The sequence below is a fragment of the Hypanus sabinus genome, chromosome 20 (genome assembly GCF_030144855.1).
Source record: "Hypanus sabinus isolate sHypSab1 chromosome 20, sHypSab1.hap1, whole genome shotgun sequence".
Lineage (NCBI taxonomy): Eukaryota > Metazoa > Chordata > Chondrichthyes > Myliobatiformes > Dasyatidae > Hypanus > Hypanus sabinus.
In genome coordinates this window covers 51003671-51018690 of record NC_082725.1, presented here as the reverse complement: position 1 = coordinate 51018690, position 15020 = coordinate 51003671, and the positions used below count along the sequence as shown (strand labels likewise).

Here is a 15020-nt window from a genome sequence, read left to right as displayed (position 1 = left end):
ATAATAATGGGGGTGTTTTTTATTTTGTGTGGAGCATATTTAAGGTGTTATCTAGTTGGTGCTTAGGTTATGAATGGACTTCTTTACTCAAGGTATTTCATAGAATTCTATCTTCAGACTGGGTTCTATAATGCTTGTGGGATGAATCTATTTTATCCCAGCACCTGTAGCAATAGGTCTATTTAAGATCAATATTCACTCAGTGGCATCTTTATTAGGTACCTCCCGTACTTAATAAAGTGGCCACTGAGTGTATGTTCATGGTCTTCTGCTGCTGTAGCCCATCCACTGTAACATATGGTTATTTATAACTATGCCTTCCTGCCAACTTGAACCAGTCTGCCCATTCTCCTCTCACCTGTCTCATTAACAAGGCATTGTCACCCACAGAACTGCCACTCACTGGATGTTTATTGTTTTTTTGCACCATTCTCTGTAAATGCTAGAAACTGTTTTGCATGAAAATCACAGGAGATCAGCAGTTTCTGAGATACTTAAATCACCCGTCTTGTACCATCAATCATTCCATGGTCAAAGTCACTTAGATTACTTTTCTTCCCCATTTTGATGTTTGGTCTGACCAACAAGTGAGCCTCTTGACCATGTCTGCATGCTTCTATGCATTAAGTTGCTGCCAGGTGATTGCCTGATTAGATGATTGTATCAACGAGGAGTACCTAATTACGGGGACCCCTGTGTATTTCATCACTAACAGATCTGTACATCTGAGCAGACACAACAGTGCTATAAAATATTACTATATATTAATGGACTATTTTGTGTTATGTGTTCTACAGATAGACTTCTTAATTATGTGGCATGGAGCAGATCTTTTGTTGCCCCTAAATCATTTAGCTCCTGCCTGGGGCCACAATGTTTACTCCAGCAAGCCACCTGTGCACCTGCAGAAGAAAAGCTCCCTCACTGCAAATTGCACTCACAGAATGGGGTAAGTAGCCTGTAAATCCTTGTTCCCAGCCTCACTGGATGTCAAAGTTACCATGAATGCTTATGAAAACCATTGATATAGTCACAATAAAGACAGAACAAGAATAAGATAGTGTGTTAGACATGGCTACTGGGACTTCAAAAAAGGGTCATTCAAAAGAGTTAAAAAACAGGAATTCATGGCAATCTGCTTCACTGGGTTGAAGACAGCAAAAAGCAGTTGCGGATGGATTTTGAACTGTTTGGAAATTAATATTATCTGGCTGATACTGCTGTTTATCACATTTTATTACTGACCTAGAAGTAGGTATTGGTAAAGCAATCTGCAAGACTGCAAATGAAAGGAAGATATGCATAAGTGTCAGGACTGAAGATCATGTTCAACTGTTACAGGAAAATATAGCTATGCTGAGGGAATAGACTTGTGATTAGAAAGTGGTGCTGAACTGAGAAAAGTCAGTGTTAACTATGTGGGCATTGTAACCAGTGGACATATGTGAACGTTATTTGGAAAAGAGCTTTAGCAATAATTAATGGAAATCAAGCTGAGCTGAGCACGTCCTACCCAGTAAAATCCTGAACTTCGAACTACCTACAGGCTAGCGTAATTTAAGTCACTTCGGCAGTTTTGTGGTTCTGCTTTAAGTCTTTCACCACTGCCCTGATTTTGACTCCTCCTTATCTCTTCTTACCAGGTTTCCATCCCTGACAGTACCACTCCCAACCAACTTCATGACCTCCTATCAGTCAAAAGATAAAATATAAAGGTAAGCTAGCGAATAATATAGAAGTGGATACCAGAAGTTTTTTCAGATACATACAGAGAAAAAGAGAGCAAGAGTGGATATCGGACCACTGGGAATGATGTCAGAGAGGTAGTAATGGGGGACAAAGGAATGGTAGACAAATTTTGCATCAGTATTTGCTGTGGATGACACTTGTGGTATGCAGAAATTCGAGCTTGTCAAGGACAGAAATGAGTGTAGTTGCTATTATGAAGGAGAAGGTGGTTGGGAAGCTGAAAGGAGTGGTGGTGGATGAGTCACCTGGACCAGATGGATTACATGCAGATTTCTGAAAGAGGTAGCTAAGAGATTGTGGAGACATTAGTAGTGATCTTCCACGAATCACTAGATTCTGGAATGGTTCCAAAGGTCGGGGAAATTGCAAATGTCACTCCGCTCTTTAAGAACAGAGGAAGGCAGAAGAAGACAAACTATAGGCCAATTAGCCTGACCTCAGTGATCGGGAAGATGTTGGAGTCCATTATCAAGGATGAAGTTTTGGGGTACTTGCAGGCACATGATGAAATAGGCCGAAGTCAGCATGGTTTCCTTAAGGGGAAATCTTGCCTGAAAAATCTGTTGGAACCCTTTGAGGAAATACCAAGCAGAATAGTCAAAGAAGAGTCAATAGATGCTGTTTACTTTGATCTTCAGAAGGCCTTTGACAAAGGGCCATACATGAGGCTGCTAACAAGGTAAGATCCCGTGGTATTACAGGATTTATATTAGCATGAAGATTGGTTGACTAACAGAGGTAAAGCTTGGGAATAAAGGGGGCCTTTTCTGGTTGGCTGCTGCTGACTAGTACTGTTCTGCATGGGTTAGTGTTGAAGCTCTTTTTTTCATGTTATATATCAATGATTTAGATGAGGAATTGTAAGTTTTGTGGCCAAATCTGCAGATCATACAAAGATAGGTGGAGGGACAGACAGTGTTGTGGAAACAGGGATTCTGTAGGTGGACTTAGACAGATTAGAAGAATGGACAAAATGGTAGATGGTTTATAGTGTAGGGTCATGCATTTTGCTAGAAGGAATAAATGCATAGACTATTTTTCTAGATGAGAAAATAAAAAAAGATCAGAGGTGCAAAAAGACTTGGGAGTCCTTGTGCAGGATTCCCTAAAGGTCAACTTGCAGGTTGAATCAGTGGTAAGGAAGGCAAATGCAATGTTAGCATTCATTTTCAGAGGATTAGAATATAAGAGCAAGAATGTAATGCTAAAGCTTTATAAGGCATTTGGCAGACTGTGCTTGCAAAATTGTGAGCAGTTTTGGGCCCATTATCCAAGAAAAGATGTGCTGGCATTGGAAAGGGTCCAGGGAGATTCACGAGAATGATAGGGTTAATGTATGTATGTGGAGCATTTGAAAACTCTGGGCCTATACATGGTGGAGCTTTGAAGAGTGAGGGGGGAGTCTCATTGAAACCCATTGAATATTGAAAGGCCGAGATACAGTGGATGTGGAGAGAATGTTTCCTATAGTGGGAGAGTCTAGAACCAGAGGGCACAGCCTCAGAATAGGAGGTTGTCCATTTTGAACAGAAATTAGGAAGAATTTCTTTAGCTCGAGGGGAATGTACTTTATGGAATGCATTGCCACAGACGGCTGTGGGCACCAAGTTATTGGGTGAATTTAAAGTGAAGGTTGATAGGTTTTTGATTAGTCAGGACATCAAAGGCTACAGGATAAGGCAGGAGAATGGGATTGTGAGGGATAATAAATCAGCCATGATGGAATGGCAGAGATCATGCAAATAAATATGCACGTGGGGTCTTTCATTGGTTCTATTATAGTTAATATTCTATGGATTTATTGAGTATACCTGCAAGAAAATGGATCTTAGGGTTGTATATGGTGACATAGATGTACTTTGACAACACATTTACTTTGAATTGTGAATGACCTAATTCTGCTCCTCTGTCTTATGGTTTAAAAGTGATAGTGTTGGCCAAAAGATTGACCAAAATAACGCAGGTGATATACAGTGACATATTGTTGCCAGCTCAAAAAACTACTAGATATACTTGTTCTGAACTACAATCGCTGCAATCTGCAGCCTGTAATTTCCTTTTAAGAAACATACTTCTGAACCATCAAATCAATCTAATGATTTTATGATCTCCTGAATGATTTAGTGAACTTGACTCTCAGGAATGCAGGTTTTGTAGCGTCAAAAGTTGGCCATTGCCAGCAGAGGGTGTGCCTGGCCGGACTTCAAGCCAAATTTAAGTGTCGAGGCCTGAAAATGGAAAACAAACCAGTGTTCAACCCCACTACTCCGTGCCAGCCAAGATCCTCTCTCTGAACCTGTCTTGTCTGCCTGCATTTGACCCATCTCCCTCTCTTCCTGCTGCTACCATTGCACAGCAGCTGCAGGTCTCTCAGGTTCCATGCCACCAGGTTCAGGAACAGTTATTGTCCAACAACCATCGGGCTCCTGAACCAGTTTCACTCGTCTTAGTGCTAAACTTACTTCACAGCCTGTGGATTCACTTTTGGGAACTCTGCAGCTCATTTCCTCACTATTATTTGCTTATGTCTTTTATTATTTATTTGCACGATTTTGCACATTTGTCGTAATTTGTTATGTGTAAGTTTTTCACGGAATCTGTTGTATTTCTTTATATTCCTGTGGGTGCCCGCAAGAAAAAAAATCTCAAGGTTGTATATGGTATACATATTTTGATAATAAATGTACACTGAACTTTGAAAAGTGATGATCAGTCTTGGCTTCAGTCCTACCACACTCCTCAGATCTCTCTTTTTGACAACTCCCCACATGTCCCATTACCAGGTCTGGACATGCTTTCTTGGCTGTTTTGCTGATAATATGATATTAAGGTTGCTTTGTGGATAATTAGGAATTACATTTAATATGATTAATGCTTATATGTTACCTGTAATAAAATAATTGAGTGAGTAGGTACAGCAAAACTTTGCTTGTGATATGGTGCAATATAAAAGATACTTAGCTGTAGGCCAAGTATCTTTTATGAAAGAATATGAATTTAAGTCACAAAATGGAAGGGAAAGGAAAAATGGATTAAAACTGGTCAAATTTGCTTTTAAAATACAGAGATTTGAAGTATCAAGTTTTTAAGCCATTAACTGGGCCAGAAATCTTTAAAGAACACTTCAGGGAAGTAGATGTTAACATCCCTAAGGATTCTTAAAATGTTTGTTTCTTCTGCTGTTACGAAATAATTGAAATGTACAGTAGGGAGCAATGATAATAAAGCCACAAGAAACCAAGCATTAGTAAAAGCAAGGAGAAAGTTCAGCAGAATTTGAAATGGTTTAGCTCGGACAGCAATTGAGTGATAAAATAACATTGATGGAGAGTGACATTAAAAATCTCTTGTACACTTCTCAAGAACTGCTATTTTAATGTAGTGTCACATTTGACTCGATGAACTTGTATTTGATTGTGACATTGCTTTTGGATTAGAACTTCCTAGAGCTTCCTAATTGATTGCTTGGGAAATTCCCACAGCAGTACAGTTTGGAGTCAAAGCATCCTCTGAATAAATGGACCAATTTCTTCATGGTAACAGTAGCAGCTTGTCTGACTTCTGCTGTGTTCACCATGGTGGAATGGACAGTGAAAAGGTATTCATATTCACTAAATGCTTGAAGCCTACTCAGTTGTGCCATTGAAACCATGGGTTTGGAGTGCATGGACATCAGGTATTGGGCCTTCTTTTGCCATGAATAAGTGAAACGTAGGCAAAATATTCTCTGGAGGGTATTTCAGGTCCCTTCATCAGAAAGAGGGAAACAAGTTGGTTGGAAGTGTCACTTTCACGCTGTCTCCCACTCCCATTCTGACCTATCTGACTATTTCTGTTGGTCATCATATTGGCTAAGGTTTTGTTCTTTAGGTATTCTGTCCCACAAGCTTAACAGCAGCAATAATGGGAATGCCTTAATTTCAGATTTTCAGACTTCCACCATGTGTAGTATTTGACTTACATTATCTTGTTTTCTCTCATTCCTAGTTCTGACTAAGGGTCTTAGGTCTGAAATATTAACTATTTCACTTTCCTCGGAACTGCCCAACCTGCTCAGTGTTTTCCAACATTTTCTGTTATTGCTTCACTAAAATTGTCATCTTGCTGGTTGTGGGATCAGCAACAATTGATATAAATATATATTTTTTAGCGATAACAGCGTAGAGTTGGCCCTTCTCGACCTTTGAATCATGCTGCCACAGCAACCCCTGACAAACCTGATTAACTGGAATCAAATCTTGGGACAATTTTCAATGACCAATTAACCTACCTGGTACATCTTTGGATTATAGGAGGAAATCAGAGGACCCAGAGGAAACCCATGCATTCCATGGGGAGGATCCTTACAGAGACTACCGGAGCTGAACTTGGAACTCCAACACCTTGAGCTGTAATAGTGTCGCTTTAACCACTACACTACCATGGTGCCCAAATGTATTAATGCAGCTTCGTGCAAGGACCCATTCCATTCCCTCAGTTTTTCTGGTTCTATACCATCTCTGTTGATTATGACACTTTTCACATGAGTACTTCCAAGATGTTTCTGTTGCTTTTACTCATCGATTTCCATTGTCTATAATTGTTAGGGCTCTCACCTGTTCTATTTCTTGCACATACTCTCACCCCACTCCTTCCATTCAGAGTAAGGGTAGGGCTCAGTCTCATTTGTTGAGAATCTCCATTAATTTCTGTTCTTATTTCAGTCCAATCTTAGTTGTCAATTGTAGTAAGTAGATGATGCTTATGTAAGTGTGTATTTAGAGGTTGAGCTCCAAGTCATCGCAGTATGTCCACTGAAGTGCATAGGTGTACGGGCTTTAAATTAAACATTCACAAAACCAATACAAAAACAGAAAATGCTGTGAACATTATTTCTTCCTCCCCTGTAGAGGCTGCTTGACCTGCTGAGTGTTTCCAGACTTTCATACATTAGATTTCACACATCTACATCTTTGCTTAAAAATTTCATCCGCAAAACCAACCTATTCTCACTGCATTACATTGCCCCTGATAATAAATGTCTATGACAAGACCTTAGAAAACATGAATCACATTCCATTTCATAGCAGCTACATCTCAATGTGGCAGGCATATTGATGAAACTTGTCGTTGACCTCAGTGTGCCTAACAGTCTTTGGCCTTCTGAGTTAAAGAAGGTTTGAATATCAAGACCTCAAATGTAGCATAAAGCCTACTTTCTGCTGGGCAGTAGTGATCCCTGTCCACCAGTACTCTTTTGAGACATGAACTACTGATAACAAACACCTCAAGACAATAGTAATATATCACAGATGCTGCCTCCATTAATCAGTTCAAGAAGGATAAAAGATCCATGTCAGTATCCTTTCTCAGGCCAACACCTCTAGCATTAAGGCCATAAAATATGCTCAATTGCATCTGATGGGCAGGACAATTTGTGCAGATGCTCAACACCTGATGCTTGAAAGATTCATTCTGTTTCAGCATGGCAAGATATCAGGTGGACAGAGTAAATGTTTCAAAGATGTTCTTTCAAAGGGCGTAACATACGTATTGATTCCCAGCTCAAAGTGAAGGAGTGTTTAAAATGACAGTAAGAACATTAAATCCCTTCACTCTGTCTCTCATTTAAGTTTTGTTAATAGTTATAACATTAATTTCCATAATGATTTTGTACGCTTTTTATAGCAAGTATGTTAGAACATAAGAAATAGAAGCAAGAGTAGACCATCTGGCCCATTGAGCCTGCTCCGCATTCAATAAGATCATGGCTGATCTGACCGTGGATTCATTTCCACCAACCTGCCTTTTCCCCATAACCCTTAATTCCCCTACTATGCAAAAATCTATCCAACCTTGTCTTAAGTATATTTACTGAGGTAGTCTTCACTGCTTCATTGGGGAGAGAATTTCACAGATTCACCACTGTCTGAGAAAAGCAGTTCCTCCTCATCTCCATCTTAAATCTACTCCCCCAAATCTTGAGGCTATGTCCCCTATGTTGTTCAGTGTTTCCTATCGATTTGAAGATCAAAAAACAACTTCACACCTATTCTATAAACTATCTTTGTACAATAACAATTGCTTTATTTTAGGATTTATTATGCTCTTTGATCATACACCTAGATCACTATTTCTGAATGGGATTTATAAAGTGGCAAAATTTAAATATTTTAAAGAGTAATATGGAGTAAATGTAAAATAAATTTATATGTGTATGAAGAAGTGCTGCGCATGCTTGATTCAGTATATTTTTTATTGACGGGAAGTTAGCCAATGGAACAGGAAAGAAAACTTGTCTGCTGTTTACACAACCACTTGACAGCATTAGATGAGGCAAATTTTGGGAAAGTTCAGCAGAATATTCTGCAAAGGACATTTCCTGCATCAGTCTTTGTGATGAGTAGTTGTGTTCATTGGAAGAAGAGTCACAATAAAAGTAACCTGAAACTACATGTTAAGTCATGAGAGATGCTGTGAGGTTATGTTTCTTAATATCAGCTTCCAGTTTTGATTGCCATGTCAACCAGTCATTCTTATACTAGTTTTCGCAGCTTCCAAGGTAAATAATTCTTCAAGTACAATAGTAGCTAGAATTTGCTGGAAGAGAGTACCTTCCCATTTTACTTTCACCTTCACTTGGAACATTTCTGGTCCTGTGAATTACTGGCTGTGAGCTTCAGTACCCATAATCTTTTTTTCCCTCTGGGAAATTGAATCAGAAACTAGAAGACATAGGTTTAAGGTGAGAGGGAAGAGATTTACAAGTGATCACTTCTTCACACAGAGGGTGGAGTGTATATGGAATGAGCTGCCAGAGGAAGTGGTTGAAACAGGTTGAGGCATTTAAAATACAGTGATATTGCTAGTTCAGTGTCAGTGGAAGAATATGTATTGTCCATTGGTGTATCTTACTGTACGCTAAATACTGAAATAAGACTCGTCAATCTCAAAAAGCAGTAAAGTCCCACTGCCAAAGCTTTCTCAAAAACAGGATTGGCATTGGTGGGAGATTTTACAAAATGATATGTCTACCCACCGGTGCTTCAGTGTGAATGGAGGGTTAATCTTCAGTACATCACACAACCAGTTACCAAGTAAAAAGCAGAATGGGCAACAAGCATAATGGACCAAATGGGAACAACACACACAAAATGCTGGAGGAACTCAGCAGGCCAGGCAGCATCTAAGGAAAAGAGTACTGTCAATGTTTCAGGCTGAAATCCTTCAGCAGGACTGGAGAAGAAAAGATGAGGAGTCAGAGTTAGAAAGTGGGGGCAAGGTGATAGGTGAAACCGGGAGGTGGGGAGGGGTGAAGTAGAGAGCTGGGAAGTTGATCGGTGAAAGAGATACAAGGCTGGAGAAGGGGGAATCTAATAGGAGAGGACAGAAGGCCATGGAAGAAAGAAAAGGGGGAGGAGCACCAGAGAGAGGTGATAGACAGGCAAGAAGATAAGATGAGAGAGGGAAAAGGGGATGGGGAATGGGGAAAGGGGAGGGGTGGGTGGCCATTATCAGAAGTTTGAGAGATCGATGTTCATGCCATCATGTTGGAGGCTACCCAGATGGAATATAAAGTGTTGCTTCTCCAACCTGAGTATGGCCTCTTCACAACAATAGATTAACATGTTGGAATAGGAATGGGAAATGGAATTAAATTGGGTGGCCACTGGGAGATCCTGCTTTTTCTGGCAAACGGAGCGTAGGTGCTCTGTGAAGCGGTCTCCCAATCTACGTCGGGTCTCACCATTACCAAAATACTAATCATTTGGTGAAAATAGGTGATTTGCTTCCTCACACATAAACAGCATGCCATATATTCCCTGAGTCACAACCAAAGCCAATGCACTCAGTTTGACAGTAAATATTTACATAGACATTCATCTTTGCTCATAGTTTTTGATCAGGTCTATAAACAGGTCTATAAACTGGTTTATAAACAGGTTTATAAACTGAGGAACGTTGTAGATATGTTGACAGTGATAATATGGTCAGCTGTTCTCTTAAACAGTTTGAACATATATTCTCTCAGGTGGCCACTGCCCTATGCCATATGTAAGACTCTGGCCCTTGTTACATTAGACCATGAGTGACCAGAGAGCATCACGTAATATGCTGGAGGAACTCATCAGGTCAGGCAGCATCTATGGAGGAAAATGAATGGTTGAGATTTTGGGTTGAGACCCTAAATCAGGACTGAAAAGGAAGTTTGCAGAAGTGTGAATAAAAAGGTATGGGGAGGAGGAGGAGTGAGAGCCGGCAGATGATAGGTGAATCCAGGTGAGAGGAGCTTGGTAGATTTGAGGGTAAAGGATGGGGAGTGGTGGGGGAGAGGAATGATGTGAGAAGCTGGGAGGTGTAGGTGGAAATGGCAAAGGACTGAAGAAAAAATCTGATACAAGAGAACAGTAGACTTTGGAAGGGAAGGAGGTGGGGAATCAGAAAGAAAAAGTGTGGGTGAGGGTGAGGTGAAGGTGGGGAGGGGAAGAGGAGGAATAAAAGGGCCACAGGCAAAAGGGAAAACAAAGGGAAATAAAGCTGACTGGTTGTTGGAAGTTAGAGGTCAATGTTGATGCCCTCAGGTTGATGATCACCAACTTGGAATATGAGGTGTTACTTCTCAGGGATATCCTGGCTGTTTTGCAGACTGAGTGAAGATGCTCAAAAAAGCGATACTCCAGCTGGAATGAGGTTTCACCAATGTGGACAAGGCTGTACCAAGAGCACTGAATGCAATAAAACACCAATGGATTCACATGGTAAGTGCTATATTCCAGCTGAGTTCTAGAGTTCCTCCAGCATTTTGTGTCTGTTGCTCCAGATTTCCAGCATTTGCAGTCTCTCTTGTGACTTGAGTGACCAGAGAGCCACCTTTGTCATATAGGAAACTCCATTGCCAGTTTGTATAGAGTAAAGTTCCGTAATGTGGGAATGGCCATATATCTGTTTCAGTGACGTTGTTCAGTGAAGATTTAGTGTGAGCTCCCTGGATCTTTTTCAAATAGTTCCATGGAATCTTTTATATCTGCCAGAATTTAATATTTCATCCAGTAGATGCCATCTTCAGCAGTAGAGCATTTATTTAGTACGCCAGTGTCAGTTTACGTTTTTGTTGGCAAATGTGAATAGGGCTTGCTGAAACTTCTGACTTAGATGTGAGAGTACATACGTTGAATGGAAGCTAACATCTAAATTATTCATGTTACATTGGCACATGGGAGTGGATCATTGAATTCCCCTTATGACACTGGCTAGATTTCAACATCTCACAATACTAAGTTCTCCACCAGCCTCACTCCTCTGCAGCCAGTAACTGACCTGTGACAAAGCTGATTTCCTCCACTTGCTCCAGAGTCATTGTGAACAGAAGGACAGGCTGTGTAAACTCAAAGTGGGCATGCATGATTCCATTCCACCTATGAAGCCAAAAGGTGTTTAGGATGCATTAGTTTTAGGTATAAAGATGTGGCCTCAACTCAGTTCCTTCTTAGAAGTTGCATGTCAAACCAGCAAAGGACAGTGAGCCATGCAAGGACTACATATTCCTTCTCCCTGAAGCATCTGTCTCGGTAAAAGTTAAGTCAAGTCACTTTTTATTGTCATTTCGACCATAAGTGCTGGTACAGTACACAGTAAAATCGAGACGACGTTTTTCAGGATCATGCTGCTACATGAAACAGTACAAAAACTACACGGAACTGTGTAAAAACAACACAGAAAAAACTACACTAGATTACAGACATACACAGGACTGCATAAAGTGCACAAAACAGTGCAGACATTACAATAAATAATAAACAAGACAATAAGCACAGTAGAGGGCAGTAAGAGGGTGTCATTCCAGGCTCTGGGTATTGAGGAGTCTAATGGCTTGGGGGAAGAAACTGTTACCTAGTCTGTTCGTGAGAGCCCGAGTGCTTCAGTGCTTTTTCCCAGATGGCGGGAGGGAAAAGAGTTTGTATAAGAGTCCTTCAAAATGCTGTTTGCTTTGCGGATGCAGCGTGTAGTGTAAATGTCTGTAATGGTGGGAAGAGAGACCCCGATGATCTTCTCAGCTGATGTCACTATCCGCTGCAGGGAACATAAAAATAGCCAATATAATATAAAAACAGCCAATGTAATCAAAGGCTGCAACCACTCTAGTCATTCTCTCCTCACCTTCCCATCGGACAGAAGATACAGAAGCCTGAAAGCATGTACCACCAGGCTCAAGGACATCTTCTGTCCCACTGTTATGAGTATTGAATGGTAGGATGGACTCTTGATCTCACATCTATATCATTATGAACTTGCACCTTATTATTTACCTGCACTGCATTTTCTCTGCAACTGTAACATTTTATTCCGCATTCTGTTCTTCTTTTACCTTGTATTACCTCAATGCACTTTTGCGATGAATTTGTCTGAATGACCGGTCTTCAAAACAATCAGGATCAGAATTGGGTTTATTGTTACTGACATACTGTAGTCATGAAACCTGTTTGCAGTAAGTCACAAAATAAATAAGTAAATAGTCAAATAATGAGGTAGTGTTCATTAGTTCAGAAGTTTGATCATGGAGCTGTTCTGTGAATTTTTGAGTGCCAATGTTCAGTTTCCTGTACCTCCTCCCTGATGGTAGTAAGGTGAAAAGGGCATGTCCCAGATGGCAAGGGTCTTTAATGATGGATGCTGCTTTCTTGAAGATGCCCTTGATAATAGGAAACATTGTGCCCATAATGGAAATGGCTGAGTCTACAACCCTCTGCTACCTCTTGCAATGCTGTGCATTGGATCCTCCATACCAGGCTCTGATACAACCAGTCAGAATGCTCTCCGTGATACATCCATAGAAATTTGCTAAAATCTTCGGGGCACACCCAGTATTCTCAAACTCCTAATGAAGTATATCCACTGGCATGCCTTCTTTGTGACTGCTCAATATGTTGGGCCCAAGATAGATCCTCTGAGATGTTGATGTTGAGGACCTTGAAGCTGCTTGGCCTTTTCTTGACTGATCGCTCAATGAGGACTGGTGTGAGTTCTCCAATTTCCCTTTCTTGATATCCATTATCAGTTCTTTGATCTTGCTGACATTGAGTGCAAGGTTGTTATTGCAGCACCGCTCAGCCAGTCAATATATCTTCTACATGCCATCACGTAGCCATCTGAATGATTTTCACTGTGTGTCAGTACATGTGACAACAATAAACTAATTTACCACTTTATGTCCATTGTGCAAAATGGGTGTATGCTGTGGGGTGGAGGGGGTGGGGGAAGGAGTGTGTGGTCCTTGAATGGTCCATTCTGCTATGCTGGTTTGCCATGCCCTTTTTGAGAAGGAACTACAGACAGGCTGCAATGCTTTTTTCCTAAAACTGAATATGTTTTGCATATGCTACTATGTACAATTTTGTTTACTTTCCCCTGCACTGCAATAATTATTGTGCTGGATGGATTCCAGGATGGTTTCCATTGTTAAGTAATCTTGGCATTACATCATTCCTCTTCTCCACTCAAATGTACCAGTGCAGTAAAAAGATGAAACTTTTGCATGGATTCTTTGTTGACATTTCTGGCATGCAAACACAAAACTTGCACTACCAGGATCTTCTCAAATTTTCAATCATCAGGAAATGATGAGATATATTAAAGATATACTGTATTGCATATTTTGAATAGTTTACTTTCAGGTTATGAATAATGAATTAAAGGCACAGACCTGGGACTGACTGATGTGAATCTAAATCTGAGCTCCTGCTAGTATGGCCTGATGTTGATCTAAATAAATTTTTGTCAGGAGCTAATTTATCCACTTAATGTTCTTCACTGGATATTTGGAATTGCTTGGGTGTGGGTGGTGGGAGAGAATGTTAAGATTTATGAACAAAAGTACAACTTCAGAAAGTTGTAATAAAAATCCAACAGCTCTTGTGGATTGTTGATTCATAGACTCTTAAATACATGGGAGTCATACAGCAAAGAAGTAGTCCCTTCAGCCACTGTGTCCCTATTGACAATGGAAATAATCCCATTTTCCTTCCAACGTCTCCAGCAACTATACCCTGTCTCAGAGGTTTAGGCAATTGTGTTAATATGCAGCAAAGTACCAATACGATTGTCTTCTACGTACTATAAATGGCCTTTGTTACATATAGCAAAACAGCCATGAGCATTTATTTTGCAACTTTAATGGACCTTCACTGGAGCTTGAACAAACTAATGAAACAGGTGAAAGGGTGGGGTAATCAAGAAATGTGTCTAAAAATCCCCCTGAGTTGGTGTTTGGAGTATTAGTGGACACAGGTTCAGGGAAGCCACCTGTGCAACTGAAGGCAGTTGATTAAAGAGAGAGGCTGTAGAAGAAACCAGAGCAAGTGGAAATGTTAGTATAAGGGAGCTGTAGGAGTGAAGATGATTATCGAGATTGTGAGGATGTATTGCAAATTTCAGACGTTGATATTTCAAAAGCAAATGATCATCAGAGATGGTGTGGACTGATTGATTGTTATATACATTTTGAAAACAGTTTTGATAGCAGGGAGAGAGTGGAAGTTGCAGCCAGACTTGAATAGCTGTAATTGACTAGATATTGAGTCAATTGAGCATAAGCAGTCCTATGGAGCTTAGACCATATAAGACCATATATTTTGGATATATACCTCAAGAATGATTGAAAAGAGATAAATATTTAATGAATATACTGATGGTGGCTGGTAAAAAGACTCTTACTAGGAAATGGTTATCACAGGAGAGCCCAACTTTAAATGCATGGATGGAAATTACAATGGACATTTACAAAATGGAGAAGATAACAGCATCTGTTAATCATAAGCTAGAACAATTTGATTCATACTGGGAAAAATGGTTTAACTACATAATGTCTCATAGGCCTGATTTTATTCTCACAAATCAATGAATATGTTGTAAAAAAAGATCACTCCCTACTTGTACGTAGTTTTTTTCCTTCTGTTTGTTTTTTTTTTCTGCTCTTTTCTATAAGTGTATATCTCAGATAAATACTTTATGGAGATCTGTGATATATATATATGATTATATGATATATATGTACAATGTCTGAAATACATCTTATGGAAATGTTTGTTTGATGATGAACTTCAATAAAAAAATAAGTTACAAAAAAAAAATTTATGACACATAAAGAGGATATTCTATCCATCACACCCGTTAGCAGTTTTAAAGGAGTGCTCAACCTAATGCCACCTTTCAGCACTTGATATGGGTCTTTAAATACACATCCAAGCTCAGTTTGAATGTGATTAGAGTTTATATGTTTACCACCCTTTCCGGCG

The 15020-nt window shown here is 39.9% G+C and overlaps 1 long non-coding RNA gene across 1 annotated transcript; it reads left to right on the top strand.

The window, feature by feature from the left end:
• Positions 1-803: 803 nt before the first annotated feature.
• Positions 804-7311, top strand: LOC132378522 (uncharacterized). Its single transcript, XR_009507087.1, has 3 exons — positions 804-949; positions 1644-1715; positions 6042-7311. It is a non-coding gene; the product is annotated as an uncharacterized LOC132378522 (long non-coding RNA).
• The last annotated feature ends 7709 nt before the right edge of the window (positions 7312-15020 follow it).